The following is a 26,769-nucleotide window of genomic DNA, read 5'->3' on the forward strand; positions in this document are numbered from 1 at the left end:
AAAATTGGGCTGGCGACATAACAAAAAAAAAAAACAGGAAGGGAGCCAGCAGCACCCGGGTTTCCCAGGCGGTCACCCATCCAAGTACTAGCCGGGCCCGATGATGCTTAACTTCGGTGATCGGACGAGAACCGGTGTATTCATCATGGTATGGCCGTTGACGCTCATCTAATGTAGGAGCACGGCAGAATTCGCGTTCGGCTTTTCTCCCAACACACAAAATGTTAGTTTTCGGCCGCATTTGACGAAAGCGCTTCCTTCCGCAACCGCCAGTTCCTCGAGGACGGCGCGGGGAGGCACGCCCGGCGTCCCAGCAGAGTGACGGCCGAATTGGCGGGCGCACCGCCGCGTGTGTTAGACGCACTGCTGCTCGTTGCACCCCCTGTCATTCGCTGGGCGCGTGCAGCCTTCGACACTAGCGGAGGACGCATCTTGTCCCTGGTGTTCAGCGGAGGGCCTGTGCGGGGTGTGGCAGTGTCGTGCTGGAGGGCCCACTGGTAGCGATGTGGGCTACCTCGCCTCGCCACGCCTCGCCTCGCCTCGCCTCACACCAGGTGTCTGCGTAGTTTGCAGTGCATTCGCACCATTCCTATCCCTGTCCCTGTCCCCGTCCCGACTTGTCCCGACTTTGCTCGACTGCCGCTCGCTGCCGCTCGGGTCTTGGTCCATATGACAGCGCAAGCACGACAAACGTCTGCGGGACGAGACGAGACGAGACGAGACGAGACGACTAAGGAATAAATTCGTGGTTACAAATCAAATTTGGAACTCTACACTCGTACACAACAATAGGCGGTGACGTATTTCAGAAATAACCTTCCGATTCGTACTGTTTTGTCGTTTTCAAAGTCTTCTTGGCAAACTTGGTTAGCACATTCTCCCTCAAACTGAGTTAATTACTGCATTTTCGTACCATTACAGTAGTTTAAAAGGCTTAAGGAAGCATCTTTGTCACAACAGAAAGGTGGTTTGAAAATTGGGCTGGCGACATAACAAAAAAAAAAACAGGAAGGGAGCCAACAGCACCCGGGTTCCCAGGTGGTCACCCATCCAAGTACTAGCCGGGCCCGATGATTCTTAACTTCGGTGATCGGACGAGAACCGGTGTATTCATCATGGTATGGCCGTTGGCGCTCATCTAATGTAGGAGCACGGCAGAATTCGCGTTCGGCTTTTCTCCCAACACACAAAATGTTAGTTTTCGGCCGCATTTGACGAAAGCGCTTCCTTCCGCAACCGCCAGTTCCTCGAGGACGGCGCGGGGAGGCGCGCCCGGCGTCCCAGCAGAGTGACGGCCGAATTGGCGGGCGCACCGCCGCGTGTGTGAGACGCACTGCTGCTCGTTGCACCCCCTGTCATTCGCTGGGCGCGTGCAGCCTTCGACACTAGCGGAGGACGCATCTTGTCCCTGGTGTTCAGCGGAGGGCCTGTGCGGGGTGTGGCAGTGTCGTGCTGGAGGGCCCACTGGTAGCGATGTGGGCTTCCTCGCCTCGCCTCGCCTCGCCTCACACCAGGTGTCTGCGTAGTTTGCAGTGCATTCGCACCATTCCTACCCCTGTCCCTGTCCCCGTCCCGACTTGTGCCGACTTTGCTCGACTGCCGCTCGCTGCCGCTCGGGTCGTGGTCCATATGACAGCGCAAGAACGACAAACGTCTGCGGGACGAGACGAGACGAGATAAGACGAGACGAGACGACTAAGGAATAAATTCGTGGTTACAAATCAAATTTGGAACTCTACACTCCTACACGACAATAGGCGGTGACGTATTTCAGAAATCACCTGCCGATTCGTACTGTTTTGTCGTTTTCAAAGTCTTCTTGGCAAACTTGGTTAGCACATTCTCCCTCAAACTGAGTTAATTACTGCATTTTCGTTCCATTACAGTAGTTTAAAAGGCATAAGGAAGCATCTTTGTCACAACAGAAAGGTAGTTTGAAAATTGGGCTGGCGACATAGCAAAAAAAAAAACAGTAAGGGAGCCAACAGCACCCGGGTTTCCCAGGCGGTCACCCATCCAAGTACTAGCCGGACCCGATGATGCTTAACTTCGGTGATCGGACGAGAACCGGTGTATTCATCATGGTATGGCCGTTGGCGCTCATCTAATGTAGGAGCACGGCAGAATTCGCGTTCGGCTTTTCTCCCAACACACAAAATGTTAGTTTTCGGCCGCATTTGACGAAAGCGCTTCCTTCCGCAACCGCCAGTTCCTCGAGGACGGCGCGGGGAGGCACGCCCGGCGTCCCAGCAGAGTGACGGCCGAATTGGCGGGAGCACCGCCGCGTGTGTTAGACGCACTGCTGCTCGTTGCACCCCCTGTCATTCGCTGGGCGCGTGCAGCCTTCGACACTAGCGGAGGACGCATCTTGTCCCTGGTGTTCAGCGGAGGGCCTGTGCGGGGTGTGGCAGTGTCGTGCTGGAGGGCCCACTGGTAGCGATGTGGGCTACCTCGCCTCGCCACGCCTCGCCTCGCCTCGCCTCACACCAGGTGTCTGCGTAGTTTGCAGTGCATTCGCACCATTCCTATCCCTGTCCCTGTCCCCGTCCCGACTTGTCCCGACTTTGCTCGACTGCCGCTCGCTGCCGCTCGGGTCGTGGTCCATATGACAGCGCAAGCACGACAAACGTCTGCGGGACGAGACGAGACGAGACGAGACGAGACGACTAAGGAATAAATTCGTGGTTACAAATCAAATTTGGAACTCAACACACCTACACAACAATAGGCGGTGACGTATTTCAGAAATCACCTGCCGATTCGTACTGTTTTGTCGTTTTCAAAGTCTTCTTGGCAAACTTGGTTAGCACATTCTCCCTCAAACTAATTACTGCATTTTCGTACCATTACAGTAGTTTAAAAGGCTTAAAGAAGCATCTTTGTCACAACAGAAAGGTAGTTTGAAAATTGGGCTGGCGACATAACAAAAAAAAAAAAACAGGAAGGGAGCCAGCAGCACCCGGGTTTCCCAGGCGGTCACCCATCCAAGTACTAGCCGGGCCCGATGATGCTTAACTTCGGTGATCGGACGAGAACCGGTGTATTCATCATGGTATGGCCGTTGACGCTCATCTAATGTAGGAGCACGGCAGAATTCGCGTTCGGCTTTTCTCCCAACACACAAAATGTTAGTTTTCGGCCGCATTTGACGAAAGCGCTTCCTTCCGCAACCGCCAGTTCCTCGAGGACGGCGCGGGGAGGCACGCCCGGCGTCCCAGCAGAGTGACGGCCGAATTGGCGGGCGCACCGCCGCGTGTGTTAGACGCACTGCTGCTCGTTGCACCCCCTGTCATTCGCTGGGCGCGTGCAGCCTTCGACACTAGCGGAGGACGCATCTTGTCCCTGGTGTTCAGCGGAGGGCCTGTGCGGGGTGTGGCAGTGTCGTGCTGGAGGGCCCACTGGTAGCGATGTGGGCTACCTCGCCTCGCCACGCCTCGCCTCGCCTCGCCTCACACCAGGTGTCTGCGTAGTTTGCAGTGCATTCGCACCATTCCTATCCCTGTCCCTGTCCCCGTCCCGACTTGTCCCGACTTTGCTCGACTGCCGCTCGCTGCCGCTCGGGTCGTGGTCCATATGACAGCGCAAGTACGACAAACGTCTGCGGGACGAGACGAGACGAGACGAGACGAGACGACTAAGGAATAAATTCGTGGTTACAAATCAAATTTGGAACTCTACACTCCTACACGACAATAGGCGGTGACGTATTTCAGAAATCACCTGCCGATTCGTACTGTTTTGTCGTTTTCAAAGTCTTCTTGGCAAACTTGGTTAGCACATTCTCCCTCAAACTGAGTTAATTACTGCATTTTCGTTCCATTACAGTAGTTTAAAAGGCATAAGGAAGCATCTTTGTCACAACAGAAAGGTAGTTTGAAAATTGGGCTGGCGACATAACAAAAAAAAAACAGTAAGGGAGCCAACAGCACCCGGGTTTCCCAGGCGGTCACCCATCCAAGTACTAGCCGGACCCGATGATGCTTAACTTCGGTGATCGGACGAGAACCGGTGTATTCATCATGGTATGGCCGTTGGCGCTCATCTAATGTAGGAGCACGGCAGAATTCGCGTTCGGCTTTTCTCCCAACACACAAAATGTTAGTTTTCGGCCGCATTTGACGAAAGCGCTTCCTTCCGCAACCGCCAGTTCCTCGAGGACGGCGCGGGGAGGCACGCCCGGCGTCCCAGCAGAGTGACGGCCGAATTGGCGGGCGCACCGCCGCGTGTGTTAGACGCACTGCTGCTCGTTGCACCCCCTGTCATTCGCTGGGCGCGTGCAGCCTTCGACACTAGCGGAGGACGCATCTTGTCCCTGGTGTTCAGCGGAGGGCCTGTGCGGGGTGTGGCAGTGTCGTGCTGGAGGGCCCACTGGTAGCGATGTGGGCTACCTCGCCTCGCCACGCCTCGCCTCGCCTCGCCTCACACCAGGTGTCTGCGTAGTTTGCAGTGCATTCGCACCATTCCTATCCCTGTCCCTGTCCCCGTCCCGACTTGTCCCGACTTTGCTCGACTGCCGCTCGCTGCCGCTCGGGTCTTGGTCCATATGACAGCGCAAGCACGACAAACGTCTGCGGGACGAGACGAGACGAGACGAGACGAGACGACTAAGGAATAAATTCGTGGTTACAAATCAAATTTGGAACTCTACACTCCTACACAACAATAGGCGGTGACGTATTTCAGAAATAACCTTCCGATTCGTACTGTTTTGTCGTTTTCAAAGTCTTCTTGGCAAACTTGGTTAGCACATTCTCCCTCAAACTGAGTTAATTACTGCATTTTCGTACCATTACAGTAGTTTAAAAGGCTTAAGGAAGCATCTTTGTCACAACAGAAAGGTGGTTTGAAAATTGGGCTGGCGACATAACAAAAAAAAAAAACAGGAAGGGAGCCAACAGCACCCGGGTTCCCAGGTGGTCACCCATCCAAGTACTAGCCGGGCCCGATGATTCTTAACTTCGGTGATCGGACGAGAACCGGTGTATTCATCATGGTATGGCCGTTGGCGCTCATCTAATGTAGGAGCACGGCAGAATTCGCGTTCGGCTTTTCTCCCAACACACAAAATGTTAGTTTTCGGCCGCATTTGACGAAAGCGCTTCCTTCCGCAACCGCCAGTTCCTCGAGGACGGCGCGGGGAGGCGCGCCCGGCGTCCCAGCAGAGTGACGGCCGAATTGGCGGGCGCACCGCCGCGTGTGTGAGACGCACTGCTGCTCGTTGCACCCCCTGTCATTCGCTGGGCGCGTGCAGCCTTCGACACTAGCGGAGGACGCATCTTGTCCCTGGTGTTCAGCGGAGGGCCTGTGCGGGGTGTGGCAGTGTCGTGCTGGAGGGCCCACTGGTAGCGATGTGGGCTTCCTCGCCTCGCCTCGCCTCGCCTCACACCAGGTGTCTGCGTAGTTTGCAGTGCATTCGCACCATTCCTATCCCTGTCCCTGTCCCCGTCCCGACTTGTGCCGACTTTGCTCGACTGCCGCTCGCTGCCGCTCGGGTCGTGGTCCATATGACAGCGCAAGAACGACAAACGTCTGCGGGACGAGACGAGACGAGATAAGACGAGACGAGACGACTAAGGAATAAATTCGTGGTTACAAATCAAATTTGGAACTCTACACTCCTACACGACAATAGGCGGTGACGTATTTCAGAAATCACCTGCCGATTCGTACTGTTTTGTCGTTTTCAAAGTCTTCTTGGCAAACTTGGTTAGCACATTCTCCCTCAAACTGAGTTAATTACTGCATTTTCGTTCCATTACAGTAGTTTAAAAGGCATAAGGAAGCATCTTTGTCACAACAGAAAGGTAGTTTGAAAATTGGGCTGGCGACATAACAAAAAAAAAAACAGTAAGGGAGCCAACAGCACCCGGGTTTCCCAGGCGGTCACCCATCCAAGTACTAGCCGGACCCGATGATGCTTAACTTCGGTGATCGGACGAGAACCGGTGTATTCATCATGGTATGGCCGTTGGCGCTCATCTAATGTAGGAGCACGGCAGAATTCGCGTTCGGCTTTTCTCCCAACACACAAAATGTTAGTTTTCGGCCGCATTTGACGAAAGCGCTTCCTTCCGCAACCGCCAGTTCCTCGAGGACGGCGCGGGGAGGCACGCCCGGCGTCCCAGCAGAGTGACGGCCGAATTGGCGGGAGCACCGCCGCGTGTGTTAGACGCACTGCTGCTCGTTGCACCCCCTGTCATTCGCTGGGCGCGTGCAGCCTTCGACACTAGCGGAGGACGCATCTTGTCCCTGGTGTTCAGCGGAGGGCCTGTGCGGGGTGTGGCAGTGTCGTGCTGGAGGGCCCACTGGTAGCGATGTGGGCTACCTCGCCTCGCCACGCCTCGCCTCGCCTCGCCTCACACCAGGTGTCTGCGTAGTTTGCAGTGCATTCGCACCATTCCTATCCCTGTCCCTGTCCCCGTCCCGACTTGTCCCGACTTTGCTCGACTGCCGCTCGCTGCCGCTCGGGTCGTGGTCCATATGACAGCGCAAGCACGACAAACGTCTGCGGGACGAGACGAGACGAGACGAGACGAGACGACTAAGGAATAAATTCGTGGTTACAAATCAAATTTGGAACTCAACACACCTACACAACAATAGGCGGTGACGTATTTCAGAAATCACCTGCCGATTCGTACTGTTTTGTCGTTTTCAAAGTCTTCTTGGCAAACTTGGTTAGCACATTCTCCCTCAAACTAATTACTGCATTTTCGTACCATTACAGTAGTTTAAAAGGCTTAAAGAAGCATCTTTGTCACAACAGAAAGGTAGTTTGAAAATTGGGCTGGCGACATAACAAAAAAAAAAAAACAGGAAGGGAGCCAGCAGCACCCGGGTTTCCCAGGCGGTCACCCATCCAAGTACTAGCCGGGCCCGATGATGCTTAACTTCGGTGATCGGACGAGAACCGGTGTATTCATCATGGTATGGCCGTTGACGCTCATCTAATGTAGGAGCACGGCAGAATTCGCGTTCGGCTTTTCTCCCAACACACAAAATGTTAGTTTTCGGCCGCATTTGACGAAAGCGCTTCCTTCCGCAACCGCCAGTTCCTCGAGGACGGCGCGGGGAGGCACGCCCGGCGTCCCAGCAGAGTGACGGCCGAATTGGCGGGCGCACCGCCGCGTGTGTTAGACGCACTGCTGCTCGTTGCACCCCCTGTCATTCGCTGGGCGCGTGCAGCCTTCGACACTAGCGGAGGACGCATCTTGTCCCTGGTGTTCAGCGGAGGGCCTGTGCGGGGTGTGGCAGTGTCGTGCTGGAGGGCCCACTGGTAGCGATGTGGGCTACCTCGCCTCGCCACGCCTCGCCTCGCCTCGCCTCACACCAGGTGTCTGCGTAGTTTGCAGTGCATTCGCACCATTCCTATCCCTGTCCCTGTCCCCGTCCCGACTTGTCCCGACTTTGCTCGACTGCCGCTCGCTGCCGCTCGGGTCGTGGTCCATATGACAGCGCAAGTACGACAAACGTCTGCGGGACGAGACGAGACGAGACGAGACGAGACGACTAAGGAATAAATTCGTGGTTACAAATCAAATTTGGAACTCTACACTCCTACACGACAATAGGCGGTGACGTATTTCAGAAATCACCTGCCGATTCGTACTGTTTTGTCGTTTTCAAAGTCTTCTTGGCAAACTTGGTTAGCACATTCTCCCTCAAACTGAGTTAATTACTGCATTTTCGTTCCATTACAGTAGTTTAAAAGGCATAAGGAAGCATCTTTGTCACAACAGAAAGGTAGTTTGAAAATTGGGCTGGCGACATAACAAAAAAAAAACAGTAAGGGAGCCAACAGCACCCGGGTTTCCCAGGCGGTCACCCATCCAAGTACTAGCCGGACCCGATGATGCTTAACTTCGGTGATCGGACGAGAACCGGTGTATTCATCATGGTATGGCCGTTGGCGCTCATCTAATGTAGGAGCACGGCAGAATTCGCGTTCGGCTTTTCTCCCAACACACAAAATGTTAGTTTTCGGCCGCATTTGACGAAAGCGCTTCCTTCCGCAACCGCCAGTTCCTCGAGGACGGCGCGGGGAGGCACGCCCGGCGTCCCAGCAGAGTGACGGCCGAATTGGCGGGAGCACCGCCGCGTGTGTTAGACGCACTGCTGCTCGTTGCACCCCCTGTCATTCGCTGGGCGCGTGCAGCCTTCGACACTAGCGGAGGACGCATCTTGTCCCTGGTGTTCAGCGGAGGGCCTGTGCGGGGTGTGGCAGTGTCGTGCTGGAGGGCCCACTGGTAGCGATGTGGGCTACCTCGCCTCGCCACGCCTCGCCTCGCCTCGCCTCACACCAGGTGTCTGCGTAGTTTGCAGTGCATTCGCACCATTCCTATCCCTGTCCCTGTCCCCGTCCCGACTTGTCCCGACTTTGCTCGACTGCCGCTCGCTGCCGCTCGGGTCGTGGTCCATATGACAGCGCAAGCACGACAAACGTCTGCGGGACGAGACGAGACGAGACGAGACGAGACGACTAAGGAATAAATTCGTGGTTACAAATCAAATTTGGAACTCAACACACCTACACAACAATAGGCGGTGACGTATTTCAGAAATCACCTGCCGATTCGTACTGTTTTGTCGTTTTCAAAGTCTTCTTGGCAAACTTGGTTAGCACATTCTCCCTCAAACTAATTACTGCATTTTCGTACCATTACAGTAGTTTAAAAGGCTTAAAGAAGCATCTTTGTCACAACAGAAAGGTAGTTTGAAAATTGGGCTGGCGACATAACAAAAAAAAAAAAACAGGAAGGGAGCCAGCAGCACCCGGGTTTCCCAGGCGGTCACCCATCCAAGTACTAGCCGGGCCCGATGATGCTTAACTTCGGTGATCGGACGAGAACCGGTGTATTCATCATGGTATGGCCGTTGACGCTCATCTAATGTAGGAGCACGGCAGAATTCGCGTTCGGCTTTTCTCCCAACACACAAAATGTTAGTTTTCGGCCGCATTTGACGAAAGCGCTTCCTTCCGCAACCGCCAGTTCCTCGAGGACGGCGCGGGGAGGCACGCCCGGCGTCCCAGCAGAGTGACGGCCGAATTGGCGGGCGCACCGCCGCGTGTGTTAGACGCACTGCTGCTCGTTGCACCCCCTGTCATTCGCTGGGCGCGTGCAGCCTTCGACACTAGCGGAGGACGCATCTTGTCCCTGGTGTTCAGCGGAGGGCCTGTGCGGGGTGTGGCAGTGTCGTGCTGGAGGGCCCACTGGTAGCGATGTGGGCTACCTCGCCTCGCCACGCCTCGCCTCGCCTCGCCTCACACCAGGTGTCTGCGTAGTTTGCAGTGCATTCGCACCATTCCTATCCCTGTCCCTGTCCCCGTCCCGACTTGTCCCGACTTTGCTCGACTGCCGCTCGCTGCCGCTCGGGTCGTGGTCCATATGACAGCGCAAGCACGACAAACGTCTGCGGGACGAGACGAGACGAGACGAGACGAGACGACTAAGGAATAAATTCGTGGTTACAAATCAAATTTGGAACTCAACACACCTACACAACAATAGGCGGTGACGTATTTCAGAAATCACCTGCCGATTCGTACTGTTTTGTCGTTTTCAAAGTCTTCTTGGCAAACTTGGTTAGCACATTCTCCCTCAAACTAATTACTGCATTTTCGTACCATTACAGTAGTTTAAAAGGCTTAAAGAAGCATCTTTGTCACAACAGAAAGGTAGTTTGAAAATTGGGCTGGCGACATAACAAAAAAAAAAAAACAGGAAGGGAGCCAGCAGCACCCGGGTTTCCCAGGCGGTCACCCATCCAAGTACTAGCCGGGCCCGATGATGCTTAACTTCGGTGATCGGACGAGAACCGGTGTATTCATCATGGTATGGCCGTTGACGCTCATCTAATGTAGGAGCACGGCAGAATTCGCGTTCGGCTTTTCTCCCAACACACAAAATGTTAGTTTTCGGCCGCATTTGACGAAAGCGCTTCCTTCCGCAACCGCCAGTTCCTCGAGGACGGCGCGGGGAGGCACGCCCGGCGTCCCAGCAGAGTGACGGCCGAATTGGCGGGCGCACCGCCGCGTGTGTTAGACGCACTGCTGCTCGTTGCACCCCCTGTCATTCGCTGGGCGCGTGCAGCCTTCGACACTAGCGGAGGACGCATCTTGTCCCTGGTGTTCAGCGGAGGGCCTGTGCGGGGTGTGGCAGTGTCGTGCTGGAGGGCCCACTGGTAGCGATGTGGGCTACCTCGCCTCGCCACGCCTCGCCTCGCCTCGCCTCACACCAGGTGTCTGCGTAGTTTGCAGTGCATTCGCACCATTCCTATCCCTGTCCCTGTCCCCGTCCCGACTTGTCCCGACTTTGCTCGACTGCCGCTCGCTGCCGCTCGGGTCGTGGTCCATATGACAGCGCAAGCACGACAAACGTCTGCGGGACGAGACGAGACGAGACGAGACGAGACGACTAAGGAATAAATTCGTGGTTACAAATCAAATTTGGAACTCTACACTCCTACACGACAATAGGCGGTGACGTATTTCAGAAATCACCTTCCGATTCGTACTGTTTTGTCGTTTTCAAAGTCTTCTTGGCAAACTTGGTTAGCACATTCTCCCTCAAACTGAGTTAATTACTGCATTTTCGTACCATTACAGTAGTTTAAAAGGCTTAAGGAAGCATCTTTGTCACAACAGAAAGGTGGTTTGAAAATTGGGCTGGCGACATAACAAAAAAAAAAAACAGGAAGGGAGCCAACAGCACCCGGGTTTCCCAGGTGGTCACCCATCCAAGTACTAGCCGGGCCCGATGATTCTTAACTTCGGTGATCGGACGAGAACCGGTGTATTCATCATGGTATGGCCGTTGGCGCTCATCTAATGTAGGAGCACGGCAGAATTCGCGTTCGGCTTTTCTCCCAACACACAAAATGTTAGTTTTCGGCCGCATTTGACGAAAGCGCTTCCTTCCGCAACCGCCAGTTCCTCGAGGACGGCGCGGGGAGGCGCGCCCGGCGTCCCAGCAGAGTGACGGCCGAATTGGCGGGCGCACCGCCGCGTGTGTGAGACGCACTGCTGCTCGTTGCACCCCCTGTCATTCGCTGGGCGCGTGCAGCCTTCGACACTAGCGGAGGACGCATCTTGTCCCTGGTGTTCAGCGGAGGGCCTGTGCGGGGTGTGGCAGTGTCGTGCTGGAGGGCCCACTGGTAGCGATGTGGGCTTCCTCGCCTCGCCTCGCCTCGCCTCACACCAGGTGTCTGCGTAGTTTGCAGTGCATTCGCACCATTCCTATCCCTGTCCCTGTCCCCGTCCCGACTTGTGCCGACTTTGCTCGACTGCCGCTCGCTGCCGCTCGGGTCGTGGTCCATATGACAGCGCAAGAACGACAAACGTCTGCGGGACGAGACGAGACGAGATAAGACGAGACGAGACGACTAAGGAATAAATTCGTGGTTACAAATCAAATTTGGAACTCTACACTCCTACACGACAATAGGCGGTGACGTATTTCAGAAATCACCTGCCGATTCGTACTGTTTTGTCGTTTTCAAAGTCTTCTTGGCAAACTTGGTTAGCACATTCTCCCTCAAACTGAGTTAATTACTGCATTTTCGTTCCATTACAGTAGTTTAAAAGGCATAAGGAAGCATCTTTGTCACAACAGAAAGGTAGTTTGAAAATTGGGCTGGCGACATAACAAAAAAAAAACAGTAAGGGAGCCAACAGCACCCGGGTTTCCCAGGCGGTCACCCATCCAAGTACTAGCCGGACCCGATGATGCTTAACTTCGGTGATCGGACGAGAACCGGTGTATTCATCATGGTATGGCCGTTGGCGCTCATCTAATGTAGGAGCACGGCAGAATTCGCGTTCGGCTTTTCTCCCAACACACAAAATGTTAGTTTTCGGCCGCATTTGACGAAAGCGCTTCCTTCCGCAACCGCCAGTTCCTCGAGGACGGCGCGGGGAGGCACGCCCGGCGTCCCAGCAGAGTGACGGCCGAATTGGCGGGAGCACCGCCGCGTGTGTTAGACGCACTGCTGCTCGTTGCACCCCCTGTCATTCGCTGGGCGCGTGCAGCCTTCGACACTAGCGGAGGACGCATCTTGTCCCTGGTGTTCAGCGGAGGGCCTGTGCGGGGTGTGGCAGTGTCGTGCTGGAGGGCCCACTGGTAGCGATGTGGGCTACCTCGCCTCGCCACGCCTCGCCTCGCCTCGCCTCACACCAGGTGTCTGCGTAGTTTGCAGTGCATTCGCACCATTCCTATCCCTGTCCCTGTCCCCGTCCCGACTTGTCCCGACTTTGCTCGACTGCCGCTCGCTGCCGCTCGGGTCGTGGTCCATATGACAGCGCAAGCACGACAAACGTCTGCGGGACCAGACGAGACGAGACGAGACGAGACGACTAAGGAATAAATTCGTGGTTACAAATCAAATTTGGAACTCAACACACCTACACAACAATAGGCGGTGACGTATTTCAGAAATCACCTGCCGATTCGTACTGTTTTGTCGTTTTCAAAGTCTTCTTGGCAAACTTGGTTAGCACATTCTCCCTCAAACTAATTACTGCATTTTCGTACCATTACAGTAGTTTAAAAGGCTTAAAGAAGCATCTTTGTCACAACAGAAAGGTAGTTTGAAAATTGGGCTGGCGACATAACAAAAAAAAAAAAACAGGAAGGGAGCCAGCAGCACCCGGGTTTCCCAGGCGGTCACCCATCCAAGTACTAGCCGGGCCCGATGATGCTTAACTTCGGTGATCGGACGAGAACCGGTGTATTCATCATGGTATGGCCGTTGACGCTCATCTAATGTAGGAGCACGGCAGAATTCGCGTTCGGCTTTTCTCCCAACACACAAAATGTTAGTTTTCGGCCGCATTTGACGAAAGCGCTTCCTTCCGCAACCGCCAGTTCCTCGAGGACGGCGCGGGGAGGCACGCCCGGCGTCCCAGCAGAGTGACGGCCGAATTGGCGGGCGCACCGCCGCGTGTGTTAGACGCACTGCTGCTCGTTGCACCCCCTGTCATTCGCTGGGCGCGTGCAGCCTTCGACACTAGCGGAGGACGCATCTTGTCCCTGGTGTTCAGCGGAGGGCCTGTGCGGGGTGTGGCAGTGTCGTGCTGGAGGGCCCACTGGTAGCGATGTGGGCTACCTCGCCTCGCCACGCCTCGCCTCGCCTCGCCTCACACCAGGTGTCTGCGTAGTTTGCAGTGCATTCGCACCATTCCTATCCCTGTCCCTGTCCCCGTCCCGACTTGTCCCGACTTTGCTCGACTGCCGCTCGCTGCCGCTCGGGTCGTGGTCCATATGACAGCGCAAGCACGACAAACGTCTGCGGGACGAGACGAGACGAGACGAGACGAGACGACTAAGGAATAAATTCGTGGTTACAAATCAAATTTGGAACTCTACACTCCTACACAACAATAGGCGGTGACGTATTTCAGAAATAACCTTCCGATTCGTACTGTTTTGTCGTTTTCAAAGTCTTCTTGGCAAACTTGGTTAGCACATTCTCCCTCAAACTGAGTTAATTACTGCATTTTCGTACCATTACAGTAGTTTAAAAGGCTTAAGGAAGCATCTTTGTCACAACAGAAAGGTGGTTTGAAAATTGGGCTGGCGACATAACAAAAAAAAAACAGGAAGGGAGCCAACAGCACCCGGGTTTCCCAGGTGGTCACCCATCCAAGTACTAGCCGGGCCCGATGATTCTTAACTTCGGTGATCGGACGAGAACCGGTGTATTCATCATGGTATGGCCGTTGGCGCTCATCTAATGTAGGAGCACGGCAGAATTCGCGTTCGGCTTTTCTCCCAACACACAAAATGTTAGTTTTCGGCCGCATTTGACGAAAGCGCTTCCTTCCGCAACCGCCAGTTCCTCGAGGACGGCGCGGGGAGGCGCGCCCGGCGTCCCAGCAGAGTGACGGCCGAATTGGCGGGCGCACCGCCGCGTGTGTGAGACGCACTGCTGCTCGTTGCACCCCCTGTCATTCGCTGGGCGCGTGCAGCCTTCGACACTAGCGGAGGACGCATCTTGTCCCTGGTGTTCAGCGGAGGGCCTGTGCGGGGTGTGGCAGTGTCGTGCTGGAGGGCCCACTGGTAGCGATGTGGGCTTCCTCGCCTCGCCTCGCCTCGCCTCACACCAGGTGTCTGCGTAGTTTGCAGTGCATTCGCACCATTCCTATCCCTGTCCCTGTCCCCGTCCCGACTTGTGCCGACTTTGCTCGACTGCCGCTCGCTGCCGCTCGGGTCGTGGTCCATATGACAGCGCAAGAACGACAAACGTCTGCGGGACGAGACGAGACGAGATAAGACGAGACGAGACGACTAAGGAATAAATTCGTGGTTACAAATCAAATTTGGAACTCTACACTCCTACACGACAATAGGCGGTGACGTATTTCAGAAATCACCTGCCGATTCGTACTGTTTTGTCGTTTTCAAAGTCTTCTTGGCAAACTTGGTTAGCACATTCTCCCTCAAACTGAGTTAATTACTGCATTTTCGTTCCATTACAGTAGTTTAAAAGGCATAAGGAAGCATCTTTGTCACAACAGAAAGGTAGTTTGAAAATTGGGCTGGCGACATAACAAAAAAAAAACAGTAAGGGAGCCAACAGCACCCGGGTTTACCAGGCGGTCACCCATCCAAGTACTAGCCGGACCCGATGATGCTTAACTTCGGTGATCGGACGAGAACCGGTGTATTCATCATGGTATGGCCGTTGGCGCTCATCTAATGTAGGAGCACGGCAGAATTCGCGTTCGGCTTTTCTCCCAACACACAAAATGTTAGTTTTCGGCCGCATTTGACGAAAGCGCTTCCTTCCGCAACCGCCAGTTCCTCGAGGACGGCGCGGGGAGGCACGCCCGGCGTCCCAGCAGAGTGACGGCCGAATTGGCGGGAGCACCGCCGCGTGTGTTAGACGCACTGCTGCTCGTTGCACCCCCTGTCATTCGCTGGGCGCGTGCAGCCTTCGACACTAGCGGAGGACGCATCTTGTCCCTGGTGTTCAGCGGAGGGCCTGTGCGGGGTGTGGCAGTGTCGTGCTGGAGGGCCCACTGGTAGCGATGTGGGCTACCTCGCCTCGCCACGCCTCGCCTCGCCTCGCCTCACACCAGGTGTCTGCGTAGTTTGCAGTGCATTCGCACCATTCCTATCCCTGTCCCTGTCCCCGTCCCGACTTGTCCCGACTTTGCTCGACTGCCGCTCGCTGCCGCTCGGGTCGTGGTCCATATGACAGCGCAAGCACGACAAACGTCTGCGGGACGAGACGAGACGAGACGAGACGAGACGACTAAGGAATAAATTCGTGGTTACAAATCAAATTTGGAACTCAACACACCTACACAACAATAGGCGGTGACGTATTTCAGAAATCACCTGCCGATTCGTACTGTTTTGTCGTTTTCAAAGTCTTCTTGGCAAACTTGGTTAGCACATTCTCCCTCAAACTAATTACTGCATTTTCGTACCATTACAGTAGTTTAAAAGGCTTAAAGAAGCATCTTTGTCACAACAGAAAGGTAGTTTGAAAATTGGGCTGGCGACATAACAAAAAAAAAAAAAACAGGAAGGGAGCCAGCAGCACCCGGGTTTCCCAGGCGGTCACCCATCCAAGTACTAGCCGGGCCCGATGATGCTTAACTTCGGTGATCGGACGAGAACCGGTGTATTCATCATGGTATGGCCGTTGACGCTCATCTAATGTAGGAGCACGGCAGAATTCGCGTTCGGCTTTTCTCCCAACACACAAAATGTTAGTTTTCGGCCGCATTTGACGAAAGCGCTTCCTTCCGCAACCGCCAGTTCCTCGAGGACGGCGCGGGGAGGCACGCCCGGCGTCCCAGCAGAGTGACGGCCGAATTGGCGAGCGCACCGCCGCGTGTGTTAGACGCACTGCTGCTCGTTGCACCCCCTGTCATTCGCTGGGCGCGTGCAGCCTTCGACACTAGCGGAGGACGCATCTTGTCCCTGGTGTTCAGCGGAGGGCCTGTGCGGGGTGTGGCAGTGTCGTGCTGGAGGGCCCACTGGTAGCGATGTGGGCTACCTCGCCTCGCCACGCCTCGCCTCGCCTCGCCTCACACCAGGTGTCTGCGTAGTTTGCAGTGCATTCGCACCATTCCTATCCCTGTCCCTGTCCCCGTCCCGACTTGTCCCGACTTTGCTCGACTGCCGCTCGCTGCCGCTCGGGTCGTGGTCCATATGACAGCGCAAGCACGACAAACGTCTGCGGGACGAGACGAGACGAGACGAGACGAGACGACTAAGGAATAAATTCGTGGTTACAAATCAAATTTGGAACTCTACACTCCTACACAACAATAGGCGGTGACGTATTTCAGAAATAACCTTCCGATTCGTACTGTTTTGTCGTTTTCAAAGTCTTCTTGGCAAACTTGGTTAGCACATTCTCCCTCAAACTGAGTTAATTACTGCATTTTCGTACCATTACAGTAGTTTAAAAGGCTTAAGGAAGCATCTTTGTCACAACAGAAAGGTGGTTTGAAAATTGGGCTGTCGACATAACAAAAAAAAAAACAGGAAGGGAGCCAACAGCACCCGGGTTTCCCAGGTGGTCACCCATCCAAGTACTAGCCGGGCCCGATGATTCTTAACTTCGGTGATCGGACGAGAACCGGTGTATTCATCATGGTATGGCCGTTGGCGCTCATCTAATGTAGGAGCACGGCAGAATTCGCGTTCGGCTTTTCTCCCAACACACAAAATGTTAGTTTTCGGCCGCATTTGACGAAAGCGCTTCCTTCCGCAACCGCCAGTTCCTCGAGGACGGCGCGGGGAGGCGCGCCCGGCGTCCCAGCAGAGTGACGGCCGAATTGGCGGGCGCACCGCCGCGTGTGTGAGACGCACTGCTGCTCGTTGCACCCCCTGTCATTCGCTGGGCGCGTGCAGCCTTCGACACTAGCGGAGGACGCATCTTGTCCCTGGTGTTCAGCGGAGGGCCTGTGCGGGGTGTGGCAGTGTCGTGCTGGAGGGCCCACTGGTAGCGATGTGGGCTTCCTCGCCTCGCCTCGCCTCGCCTCACACCAGGTGTCTGCGTAGTTTGCAGTGCATTCGCACCATTCCTATCCCTGTCCCTGTCCCCGTCCCGACTTGTGCCGACTTTGCTCGACTGCCGCTCGCTGCCGCTCGGGTCGTGGTCCATATGACAGCGCAAGAACGACAAACGTCTGCGGGACGAGACGAGACGAGATAAGACGAGACGAGACGACTAAGGAATAAATTCGTGGTTACAAATCAAATTTGGAACTCTACACTCCTACACGACAATAGGCGGTGACGTATTTCAGAAATCACCTGCCGATTCGTACTGTTTTGTCGTTTTCAAAGTCTTCTTGGCAAACTTGGTTAGCACATTCTCCCTCAAACTGAGTTAATTACTGCATTTTCGTTCCATTACAGTAGTTTAAAAGGCATAAGGAAGCATCTTTGTCACAACAGAAAGGTAGTTTGAAAATTGGGCTGGCGACATAACAAAAAAAAAACAGTAAGGGAGCCAACAGCACCCGGGTTTCCCAGGCGGTCACCCATCCAAGTACTAGCCGGACCCGATGATGCTTAACTTCGGTGATCGGACGTGAACCGGTGTATTCATCATGGTATGGCCGTTGGCGCTCATCTAATGTAGGAGCACGGCAGAATTCGCGTTCGGCTTTTCTCCCAACACACAAAATGTTAGTTTTCGGCCGCATTTGACGAAAGCGCTTCCTTCCGCAACCGCCAGTTCCTCGAGGACGGCGCGGGGAGGCACGCCCGGCGTCCCAGCAGAGTGACGGCCGAATTGGCGGGAGCACCGCCGCGTGTGTTAGACGCACTGCTGCTCGTTGCACCCCCTGTCATTCGCTGGGCGCGTGCAGCCTTCGACACTAGCGGAGGACGCATCTTGTCCCTGGTGTTCAGCGGAGGGCCTGTGCGGGGTGTGGCAGTGTCGTGCTGGAGGGCCCACTGGTAGCGATGTGGGCTACCTCGCCTCGCCACGCCTCGCCTCGCCTCGCCTCACACCAGGTGTCTGCGTAGTTTGCAGTGCATTCGCACCATTCCTATCCCTGTCCCTGTCCCCGTCCCGACTTGTCCCGACTTTGCTCGACTGCCGCTCGCTGCCGCTCGGGTCGTGGTCCATATGACAGCGCAAGCACGACAAACGTCTGCGGGACGAGACGAGACGAGACGAGACGAGACGACTAAGGAATAAATTCGTGGTTACAAATCAAATTTGGAACTCAACACACCTACACAACAATAGGCGGTGACGTATTTCAGAAATCACCTGCCGATTCGTACTGTTTTGTCGTTTTCAAAGTCTTCTTGGCAAACTTGGTTAGCACATTCTCCCTCAAACTAATTACTGCATTTTCGTACCATTACAGTAGTTTAAAAGGCTTAAAGAAGCATCTTTGTCACAACAGAAAGGTAGTTTGAAAATTGGGCTGGCGACATAACAAAAAAAAAAAAACAGGAAGGGAGCCAGCAGCACCCGGGTTTCCCAGGCGGTCACCCATCCAAGTACTAGCCGGGCCCGATGATGCTTAACTTCGGTGATCGGACGAGAACCGGTGTATTCATCATGGTATGGCCGTTGACGCTCATCTAATGTAGGAGCACGGCAGAATTCGCGTTCGGCTTTTCTCCCAACACACAAAATGTTAGTTTTCGGCCGCATTTGACGAAAGCGCTTCCTTCCGCAACCGCCAGTTCCTCGAGGACGGCGCGGGGAGGCACGCCCGGCGTCCCAGCAGAGTGACGGCCGAATTGGCGGGCGCACCGCCGCGTGTGTTAGACGCACTGCTGCTCGTTGCACCCCCTGTCATTCGCTGGGCGCGTGCAGCCTTCGACACTAGCGGAGGACGCATCTTGTCCCTGGTGTTCAGCGGAGGGCCTGTGCGGGGTGTGGCAGTGTCGTGCTGGAGGGCCCACTGGTAGCGATGTGGGCTACCTCGCCTCGCCACGCCTCGCCTCGCCTCGCCTCACACCAGGTGTCTGCGTAGTTTGCAGTGCATTCGCACCATTCCTATCCCTGTCCCTGTCCCCGTCCCGACTTGTCCCGACTTTGCTCGACTGCCGCTCGCTGCCGCTCGGGTCGTGGTCCATATGACAGCGCAAGCACGACAAACGTCTGCGGGACGAGACGAGACGAGACGAGACGAGACGACTAAGGAATAAATTCGTGGTTACAAATCAAATTTGGAACTCTACACTCCTACACAACAATAGGCGGTGACGTATTTCAGAAATAACCTTCCGATTCGTACTGTTTTGTCGTTTTCAAAGTCTTCTTGGCAAACTTGGTTAGCACATTCTCCCTCAAACTGAGTTAATTACTGCATTTTCGTACCATTACAGTAGTTTAAAAGGCTTAAGGAAGCATCTTTGTCACAACAGAAAGGTGGTTTGAAAATTGGGCTGGCGACATAACAAAAAAAAAAACAGGAAGGGAGCCAACAGCACCCGGGTTTCCCAGGTGGTCACCCATCCAAGTACTAGCCGGGCCCGATGATTCTTAACTTCGGTGATCGGACGAGAACCGGTGTATTCATCATGGTATGGCCGTTGGCGCTCATCTAATGTAGGAGCACGGCAGAATTCGCGTTCGGCTTTTCTCCCAACACACAAAATGTTAGTTTTCGGCCGCATTTGACGAAAGCGCTTCCTTCCGCAACCGCCAGTTCCTCGAGGACGGCGCGGGGAGGCGCGCCCGGCGTCCCAGCAGAGTGACGGCCGAATTGGCGGGCGCACCGCCGCGTGTGTGAGACGCACTGCTGCTCGTTGCACCCCCTGTCATTCGCTGGGCGCGTGCAGCCTTCGACACTAGCGGAGGACGCATCTTGTCCCTGGTGTTCAGCGGAGGGCCTGTGCGGGGTGTGGCAGTGTCGTGCTGGAGGGCCCACTGGTAGCGATGTGGGCTTCCTCGCCTCGCCTCGCCTCGCCTCACACCAGGTGTCTGCGTAGTTTGCAGTGCATTCGCACCATTCCTATCCCTGTCCCTGTCCCCGTCCCGACTTGTGCCGACTTTGCTCGACTGCCGCTCGCTGCCGCTCGGGTCGTGGTCCATATGACAGCGCAAGAACGACAAACGTCTGCGGGACGAGACGAGACGAGATAAGACGAGACGAGACGACTAAGGAATAAATTCGTGGTTACAAATCAAATTTGGAACTCTACACTCCTACACGACAATAGGCGGTGACGTATTTCAGAAATCACCTGCCGATTCGTACTGTTTTGTCGTTTTCAAAGTCTTCTTGGCAAACTTGGTTAGCACATTCTCCCTCAAACTGAGTTAATTACTGCATTTTCGTTCCATTACAGTAGTTTAAAAGGCATAAGGAAGCATCTTTGTCACAACAGAAAGGTAGTTTGAAAATTGGGCTGGCGACATAACAAAAAAAAAAACAGTAAGGGAGCCAACAGCACCCGGGTTTCCCAGGCGGTCACCCATCCAAGTACTAGCCGGACCCGATGATGCTTAACTTCGGTGATCGGACGAGAACCGGTGTATTCATCATGGTATGGCCGTTGGCGCTCATCTAATGTAGGAGCACGGCAGAATTCGCGTTCGGCTTTTCTCCCAACACACAAAATGTTAGTTTTCGGCCGCATTTGACGAAAGCGCTTCCTTCCGCAACCGCCAGTTCCTCGAGGACGGCGCGGGGAGGCACGCCCGGCGTCCCAGCAGAGTGACGGCCGAATTGGCGGGAGCACCGCCGCGTGTGTTAGACGCACTGCTGCTCGTTGCACCCCCTGTCATTCGCTGGGCGCGTGCAGCCTTCGACACTAGCGGAGGACGCATCTTGTCCCTGGTGTTCAGCGGAGGGCCTGTGCGGGGTGTGGCAGTGTCGTGCTGGAGGGCCCACTGGTAGCGATGTGGGCTACCTCGCCTCGCCACGCCTCGCCTCGCCTCGCCTCACACCAGGTGTCTGCGTAGTTTGCAGTGCATTCGCACCATTCCTATCCCTGTCCCTGTCCCCGTCCCGACTTGTCCCGACTTTGCTCGACTGCCGCTCCTTGCCGCTCGGGTCGTGGTCCATATGACAGCGCAAGCACGACAAACGTCTGCGGGACGAGACGAGACGAGACGAGACGAGACGACTAAGGAATAAATTCGTGGTTACAAATCAAATTTGGAACTCAACACACCTACACAACAATAGGCGGTGACGTATTTCAGAAATCACCTGCCGATTCGTACTGTTTTGTCGTTTTCAAAGTCTTCTTGGCAAACTTGGTTAGCACATTCTCCCTCAAACTAATTACTGCATTTTCGTACCATTACAGTAGTTTAAAAGGCTTAAAGAAGCATCTTTGTCACAACAGAAAGGTAGTTTGAAAATTGGGCTGGCGACATAACAAAAAAAAAAACAGGAAGGGAGCCAGCAGCACCCGGGTTTCCCAGGTGGTCACCCATCCAAGTACTAGCCGGGCCCGATGATGCTTAACTTCGGTGATCGGACGAGAACCGGTGTATTCATCATGGTATGGCCGTTGACGCTCATCTAATGTAGGAGCACGGCAGAATTCGCGTTCGGCTTTTCTCCCAACACACAAAATGTTAGTTTTCGGCCGCATTTGACGAAAGCGCTTCCTTCCGCAACCGCCAGTTCCTCGAGGACGGCGCGGGGAGGCACGCCCGGCGTCCCAGCAGAGTGACGGCCGAATTGGCGGGCGCACCGCCGCGTGTGTTAGACGCACTGCTGCTCGTTGCACCCCCTGTCATTCGCTGGGCGCGTGCAGCCTTCGACACTAGCGGAGGACGCATCTTGTCCCTGGTGTTCAGCGGAGGGCCTGTGCGGGGTGTGGCAGTGTCGTGCTGGAGGGCCCACTGGTAGCGATGTGGGCTTCCTCGCCTCGCCACGCCTCGCCTCGCCTCGCCTCACACCAGGTGTCTGCGTAGTTTGCAGTGTATTCGCACCATTCCTATCCCTGTCCCTGTCCCCGTCCCGACTTGTCCCGACTTTGCTCGACTGCCGCTCGCTGCCGCTCGGGTCGTGGTCCATATGACAGCGCAAGCACGACAAACGTCTGCGGGACGAGACGAGACGAGACGAGACGAGACGACTAAGGAATAAATTCGTGGTTACAAATCAAATTTGGAACTCTACACTCCTACACAACAATAGGCGGTGACGTATTTCAGAAATAACCTTCCGATTCGTACTGTTTTGTCGTTTTCAAAGTCTTCTTGGCAAACTTGGTTAGCACATTCTCCCTCAAACTGAGTTAATTACTGCATTTTCGTACCATTACAGTAGTTTAAAAGGCTTAAGGAAGCATCTTTGTCACAACAGAAAGGTGGTTTGAAAATTGGGCTGTCGACATAACAAAAAAAAAAACAGGAAGGGAGCCAACAGCACCCGGGTTTCCCAGGTGGTCACCCATCCAAGTACTAGCCGGGCCCGATGATTCTTAACTTCGGTGATCGGACGAGAACCGGTGTATTCATCATGGTATGGCCGTTGGCGCTCATCTAATGTAGGAGCACGGCAGAATTCGCGTTCGGCTTTTCTCCCAACACACAAAATGTTAGTTTTCGGCCGCATTTGACGAAAGCGCTTCCTTCCGCAACCGCCAGTTCCTCGAGGACGGCGCGGGGAGGCGCGCCCGGCGTCCCAGCAGAGTGACGGCCGAATTGGCGGGCGCACCGCCGCGTGTGTGAGACGCACTGCTGCTCGTTGCACCCCCTGTCATTCGCTGGGCGCGTGCAGCCTTCGACACTAGCGGAGGACGCATCTTGTCCCTGGTGTTCAGCGGAGGGCCTGTGCGGGGTGTGGCAGTGTCGTGCTGGAGGGCCCACTGGTAGCGATGTGGGCTTCCTCGCCTCGCCTCGCCTCGCCTCACACCAGGTGTCTGCGTAGTTTGCAGTGCATTCGCACCATTCCTATCCCTGTCCCTGTCCCCGTCCCGACTTGTGCCGACTTTGCTCGACTGCCGCTCGCTGCCGCTCGGGTCGTGGTCCATATGACAGCGCAAGAACGACAAACGTCTGCGGGACGAGACGAGACGAGATAAGACGAGACGAGACGACTAAGGAATAAATTCGTGTTTACAAATCAAATTTGGAACTCTACACTCCTACACGACAATAGGCGGTGACGTATTTCAGAAATCACCTGCCGATTCGTACTGTTTTGTCGTTTTCAAAGTCTTCTTGGCAAACTTGGTTAGCACATTCTCCCTCAAACTGAGTTAATTACTGCATTTTCGTTCCATTACAGTAGTTTAAAAGGCATAAGGAAGCATCTTTGTCACAACAGAAAGGTAGTTTGAAAATTGGGCTGGCGACATAACAAAAAAAAACAGTAAGGGAGCCAACAGCACCCGGGTTTCCCAGGCGGTCACCCATCCAAGTACTAGCCGGACCCGATGATGCTTAACTTCGGTGATCGGACGAGAACCGGTGTATTCATCATGGTATGGCCGTTGGCGCTCATCTAATGTAGGAGCACGGCAGAATTCGCGTTCGGCTTTTCTCCCAACACACAAAATGTTAGTTTTCGGCCGCATTTGACGAAAGCGCTTCCTTCCGCAACCGCCAGTTCCTCGAGGACGGCGCGGGGAGGCACGCCCGGCGTCCCAGCAGAGTGACGGCCGAATTGGCGGGAGCACCGCCGCGTGTGTTAGACGCACTGCTGCTCGTTGCACCCCCTGTCATTCGCTGGGCGCGTGCAGCCTTCGACACTAGCGGAGGACGCATCTTGTCCCTGGTGTTCAGCGGAGGGCCTGTGCGGGGTGTGGCAGTGTCGTGCTGGAGGGCCCACTGGTAGCGATGTGGGCTACCTCGCCTCGCCACGCCTCGCCTCGCCTCGCCTCACACCAGGTGTCTGCGTAGTTTGCAGTGCATTCGCACCATTCCTATCCCTGTCCCTGTCCCCGTCCCGACTTGTCCCGACTTTGCTCGACTGCCGCTCCTTGCCGCTCGGGTCGTGGTCCATATGACAGCGCAAGCACGACAAACGTCTGCGGGACGAGACGAGACGAGACGAGACGAGACGACTAAGGAATAAATTCGTGGTTACAAATCAAATTTGGAACTCAACACACCTACACAACAATAGGCGGTGACGTATTTCAGAAATCACCTGCCGATTCGTACTGTTTTGTCGTTTTCAAAGTCTTCTTGGCAAACTTGGTTAGCACATTCTCCCTCAAACTAATTACTGCATTTTCGTACCATTACAGTAGTTTAAAAGGCTTAAAGAAGCATCTTTGTCACAACAGAAAGGTAGTTTGAAAATTGGGCTGGCGACATAACAAAAAAAAAAACAGGAAGGGAGCCAGCAGCACCCGGGTTTCCCAGGCGGTCACCCATCCAAGTACTAGCCGGGCCCGATGATGCTTAACTTCGGTGATCGGACGAGAACCGGTGTATTCATCATGGTATGGCCGTTGACGCTCATCTAATGTAGGAGCACGGCAGAATTCGCGTTCGGCTTTTCTCCCAACACACAAAATGTTAGTTTTCGGCCGCATTTGACGAAAGCGCTTCCTTCCGCAACCGCCAGTTCCTCGAGGACGGCGCGGGGAGGCACGCCCGGCGTCCCAGCAGAGTGACGGCCGAATTGGCGGGCGCACCGCCGCGTGTGTTAGACGCACTGCTGCTCGTTGCACCCCCTGTCATTCGCTGGGCGCGTGCAGCCTTCGACACTAGCGGAGGACGCATCTTGTCCCTGGTGTTCAGCGGAGGGCCTGTGCGGGGTGTGGCAGTGTCGTGCTGGAGGGCCCACTGGTAGCGATGTGGGCTTCCTCGCCTCGCCACGCCTCGCCTCGCCTCGCCTCACACCAGGTGTCTGCGTAGTTTGCAGTGTATTCGCACCATTCCTATCCCTGTCCCTGTCCCCGTCCCGACTTGTCCCGACTTTGCTCGACTGCCGCTCGCTGCCGCTCGGGTCGTGGTCCATATGACAGCGCAAGCACGACAAACGTCTGCGGGACGAGACGAGACGAGACGAGACGACTAAGGAATAAGTTCGTGGTTACAAATCAAATTTGGAACTCAACACACCTACACAACAATAGGCGGTGACGTATTTCAGAAATCACCTGCCGATTCGTACTGTTTTGTCGTTTTCAAAGTCTTCTTGGCAAACTTGGTTAGCACATTCTCCCTCAAACTGAGTTAATAACTGCATTTTCGTTCCATTACAGTAGTTTAAAAGGCTTAAGGAAGCATCTTTGTCACAACAGAAAGGTAGTTTGAAAATTGGGCTGGCGACATATCAAAAAAAAAACAGTAAGGGAGCCAACAGCACCCGGGTTTCCCAGGTGGTCACCCATCCAAGTACTAGTCGGGCCCGATGATGCTTAACTTCGGTGATCGGACGAGAACCGGTGTATTCATCATGGTATGGCCGTTGGCGCTCATCTAATGTAGGAGCACGGCAGAATTCGCGTTCGGCTTTTCTCCCAACACACAAAATGTTAGTTTTCGGCCGCATTTGACGAAAGCGCTTCCTTCCGCAACCGCCAGTTCCTCGAGGACGGCGCGGGGAGGCGCGCCCGGCGTCCCAGCAGAGTGACGGCCGAATTGGCGGGCGCACCGCCGCGTGTGTGAGACGCACTGCTGCTCGTTGCACCCCCTGTCATTCGCTGGGCGCGTGCAGCCTTCGACACTAGCGGAGGACGCATCTTGTCCCTGGTGTTCAGCAGAGGGCCTGTGCGGGGTGTGGCAGTGTCGTGCTGGAGGGCCCACTGGTAGCGATGTGGGCTTCCTCGCCTCGCCACGCCTCGCCTCGCCTCGCCTCAAACCAGGTGTCTGCGTAGTTTGCAGTGTATTCGCACCATTCCTATCCCTGTCCCTGTCCCCGTCCCGACTTGTCCCGACTTTGCTCGACTGCCGCTCGCTGCCGCTCGGGTCGTGGTCCATATGACAGCGCAAGCACGACAAACGTCTGCGGGACGAGACGAGACGAGACGAGACGAGACGAGACGACTAAGGAATAAGTTCGTGGTTACAAATCAAATTTGGAACTCAACACACCTACACAACAATAGGCGGTGACGTATTTCAGAAATCACCTGCCGATTCGTACTGTTTTGTCGTTTTCAAAGTCTTCTTGGCAAACTTGGTTAGCACATTCTCCCTCAAACTGAGTTAATTACTGTATTTTCGTTCCATTACAGTAGTTTAAAAGGCTTAAGGAAGCATCTTTGTCACAACAGAAAGGTAGTTTGAAACTTGGGCTGGCGACATATCAAAAAAAAAACAGTAAGGGAGCCAACAGCACCCGGGTTTCCCAGGCGGTCACCCATCCAAGTACTAGCCGGGCCCGATGATGCTTAACTTCGGGGATCGGACGAGAACCGGTGTATTCATCATGGTATGGCCGTTGGCGCTCATCTAATGTAGGAGCACGGCAGAATTCGCGTTCGGCTTTTCTCCCAACACACAAAATGTTAGTTTTCGGCCGCATTTGACGAAAGCGCTTCCTTCCGCAACCGCCAGTTCCTCGAGGACGGCGCGGGGAGGCACGCCCGGCGTCCCAGCAGAGTGACGGCCGAATTGGCGGGCGCACCGCCGCGTGTGTTAGACGCACTGCTGCTCGTTGCACCCCCTGTCATTTGCTGGGCGCGTGCAGCCTTCGACACTAGCGGAGGACGCATCTTGTCCCTGGTGTTCAGCGGAGGGCCTGTGCGGGGCGTGGCAGTGTCGTGCTGGAGGGCCCACTGGTAGCGATGTGGGCTTCCTCGCCTCGCCACGCCTCGCCTCGCCTCGCCTCACACCAGGTGTCTGCGTAGTTTGCAGTGCATTCGCACCGTTCCTATCCCTGTCCCTGTCCCCGTCCCGACTTGTCCCGAC

At 54.9% G+C, this 26,769-nt stretch overlaps 28 non-coding genes across 28 annotated transcripts; all 28 read right to left on the reverse strand.

The window, feature by feature from the left end:
- Nucleotides 1-43: 43 nt before the first annotated feature.
- On the reverse strand, nt 44-162 carry LOC126156003 (5S ribosomal RNA). The gene has a single exon (XR_007533421.1). It is a non-coding gene; the product is annotated as a 5S ribosomal RNA (ribosomal RNA).
- Nucleotides 163-1,014: 852 nt separating this feature from the next.
- Nucleotides 1,015-1,132, reverse strand: LOC126155991 (5S ribosomal RNA). Its single transcript, XR_007533410.1, has one exon. It is a non-coding gene; the product is annotated as a 5S ribosomal RNA (ribosomal RNA).
- Nucleotides 1,133-1,979: 847 nt separating this feature from the next.
- On the reverse strand, nt 1,980-2,098 carry LOC126155923 (5S ribosomal RNA). Its single transcript, XR_007533347.1, has one exon. It is a non-coding gene; the product is annotated as a 5S ribosomal RNA (ribosomal RNA).
- Nucleotides 2,099-2,947: 849 nt separating this feature from the next.
- LOC126156004 (5S ribosomal RNA) lies at nt 2,948-3,066 on the reverse strand. Its single transcript, XR_007533422.1, has one exon. It is a non-coding gene; the product is annotated as a 5S ribosomal RNA (ribosomal RNA).
- Nucleotides 3,067-3,917: 851 nt separating this feature from the next.
- Nucleotides 3,918-4,036, reverse strand: LOC126155924 (5S ribosomal RNA). Its single transcript, XR_007533348.1, has one exon. It is a non-coding gene; the product is annotated as a 5S ribosomal RNA (ribosomal RNA).
- Nucleotides 4,037-4,889: 853 nt separating this feature from the next.
- Nucleotides 4,890-5,007, reverse strand: LOC126155992 (5S ribosomal RNA). Its single transcript, XR_007533411.1, has one exon. It is a non-coding gene; the product is annotated as a 5S ribosomal RNA (ribosomal RNA).
- Nucleotides 5,008-5,854: 847 nt separating this feature from the next.
- LOC126155925 (5S ribosomal RNA) lies at nt 5,855-5,973 on the reverse strand. Its single transcript, XR_007533349.1, has one exon. It is a non-coding gene; the product is annotated as a 5S ribosomal RNA (ribosomal RNA).
- Nucleotides 5,974-6,822: 849 nt separating this feature from the next.
- Nucleotides 6,823-6,941, reverse strand: LOC126156005 (5S ribosomal RNA). The gene has a single exon (XR_007533423.1). It is a non-coding gene; the product is annotated as a 5S ribosomal RNA (ribosomal RNA).
- Nucleotides 6,942-7,792: 851 nt separating this feature from the next.
- Nucleotides 7,793-7,911, reverse strand: LOC126155927 (5S ribosomal RNA). Its single transcript, XR_007533351.1, has one exon. It is a non-coding gene; the product is annotated as a 5S ribosomal RNA (ribosomal RNA).
- An 849-nt stretch (nt 7,912-8,760) lies between these two features.
- On the reverse strand, nt 8,761-8,879 carry LOC126156006 (5S ribosomal RNA). Its single transcript, XR_007533424.1, has one exon. It is a non-coding gene; the product is annotated as a 5S ribosomal RNA (ribosomal RNA).
- An 849-nt stretch (nt 8,880-9,728) lies between these two features.
- On the reverse strand, nt 9,729-9,847 carry LOC126156007 (5S ribosomal RNA). Its single transcript, XR_007533425.1, has one exon. It is a non-coding gene; the product is annotated as a 5S ribosomal RNA (ribosomal RNA).
- An 853-nt stretch (nt 9,848-10,700) lies between these two features.
- On the reverse strand, nt 10,701-10,819 carry LOC126155976 (5S ribosomal RNA). The gene has a single exon (XR_007533396.1). It is a non-coding gene; the product is annotated as a 5S ribosomal RNA (ribosomal RNA).
- Nucleotides 10,820-11,665: 846 nt separating this feature from the next.
- On the reverse strand, nt 11,666-11,784 carry LOC126155929 (5S ribosomal RNA). Its single transcript, XR_007533352.1, has one exon. It is a non-coding gene; the product is annotated as a 5S ribosomal RNA (ribosomal RNA).
- An 849-nt stretch (nt 11,785-12,633) lies between these two features.
- On the reverse strand, nt 12,634-12,752 carry LOC126156008 (5S ribosomal RNA). The gene has a single exon (XR_007533426.1). It is a non-coding gene; the product is annotated as a 5S ribosomal RNA (ribosomal RNA).
- An 851-nt stretch (nt 12,753-13,603) lies between these two features.
- Nucleotides 13,604-13,722, reverse strand: LOC126155978 (5S ribosomal RNA). Its single transcript, XR_007533397.1, has one exon. It is a non-coding gene; the product is annotated as a 5S ribosomal RNA (ribosomal RNA).
- An 846-nt stretch (nt 13,723-14,568) lies between these two features.
- LOC126156112 (5S ribosomal RNA) lies at nt 14,569-14,687 on the reverse strand. The gene has a single exon (XR_007533523.1). It is a non-coding gene; the product is annotated as a 5S ribosomal RNA (ribosomal RNA).
- An 850-nt stretch (nt 14,688-15,537) lies between these two features.
- Nucleotides 15,538-15,656, reverse strand: LOC126156011 (5S ribosomal RNA). The gene has a single exon (XR_007533428.1). It is a non-coding gene; the product is annotated as a 5S ribosomal RNA (ribosomal RNA).
- An 852-nt stretch (nt 15,657-16,508) lies between these two features.
- On the reverse strand, nt 16,509-16,627 carry LOC126155979 (5S ribosomal RNA). Its single transcript, XR_007533398.1, has one exon. It is a non-coding gene; the product is annotated as a 5S ribosomal RNA (ribosomal RNA).
- An 846-nt stretch (nt 16,628-17,473) lies between these two features.
- On the reverse strand, nt 17,474-17,592 carry LOC126155989 (5S ribosomal RNA). The gene has a single exon (XR_007533408.1). It is a non-coding gene; the product is annotated as a 5S ribosomal RNA (ribosomal RNA).
- An 849-nt stretch (nt 17,593-18,441) lies between these two features.
- Nucleotides 18,442-18,560, reverse strand: LOC126156012 (5S ribosomal RNA). Its single transcript, XR_007533429.1, has one exon. It is a non-coding gene; the product is annotated as a 5S ribosomal RNA (ribosomal RNA).
- Nucleotides 18,561-19,412: 852 nt separating this feature from the next.
- LOC126155980 (5S ribosomal RNA) lies at nt 19,413-19,531 on the reverse strand. Its single transcript, XR_007533399.1, has one exon. It is a non-coding gene; the product is annotated as a 5S ribosomal RNA (ribosomal RNA).
- An 847-nt stretch (nt 19,532-20,378) lies between these two features.
- LOC126155930 (5S ribosomal RNA) lies at nt 20,379-20,497 on the reverse strand. The gene has a single exon (XR_007533353.1). It is a non-coding gene; the product is annotated as a 5S ribosomal RNA (ribosomal RNA).
- Nucleotides 20,498-21,344: 847 nt separating this feature from the next.
- LOC126155999 (5S ribosomal RNA) lies at nt 21,345-21,463 on the reverse strand. The gene has a single exon (XR_007533417.1). It is a non-coding gene; the product is annotated as a 5S ribosomal RNA (ribosomal RNA).
- Nucleotides 21,464-22,315: 852 nt separating this feature from the next.
- LOC126155981 (5S ribosomal RNA) lies at nt 22,316-22,434 on the reverse strand. The gene has a single exon (XR_007533400.1). It is a non-coding gene; the product is annotated as a 5S ribosomal RNA (ribosomal RNA).
- Nucleotides 22,435-23,279: 845 nt separating this feature from the next.
- LOC126155931 (5S ribosomal RNA) lies at nt 23,280-23,398 on the reverse strand. The gene has a single exon (XR_007533354.1). It is a non-coding gene; the product is annotated as a 5S ribosomal RNA (ribosomal RNA).
- Nucleotides 23,399-24,245: 847 nt separating this feature from the next.
- On the reverse strand, nt 24,246-24,364 carry LOC126156013 (5S ribosomal RNA). The gene has a single exon (XR_007533430.1). It is a non-coding gene; the product is annotated as a 5S ribosomal RNA (ribosomal RNA).
- Nucleotides 24,365-25,210: 846 nt separating this feature from the next.
- On the reverse strand, nt 25,211-25,329 carry LOC126155907 (5S ribosomal RNA). Its single transcript, XR_007533333.1, has one exon. It is a non-coding gene; the product is annotated as a 5S ribosomal RNA (ribosomal RNA).
- Nucleotides 25,330-26,185: 856 nt separating this feature from the next.
- On the reverse strand, nt 26,186-26,304 carry LOC126155990 (5S ribosomal RNA). Its single transcript, XR_007533409.1, has one exon. It is a non-coding gene; the product is annotated as a 5S ribosomal RNA (ribosomal RNA).
- Nucleotides 26,305-26,769: the final 465 nt, after the last annotated feature.

Source organism: Schistocerca cancellata, unplaced genomic scaffold (assembly GCF_023864275.1).
Source record: "Schistocerca cancellata isolate TAMUIC-IGC-003103 unplaced genomic scaffold, iqSchCanc2.1 HiC_scaffold_1102, whole genome shotgun sequence".
Lineage (NCBI taxonomy): Eukaryota > Metazoa > Arthropoda > Insecta > Orthoptera > Acrididae > Schistocerca > Schistocerca cancellata.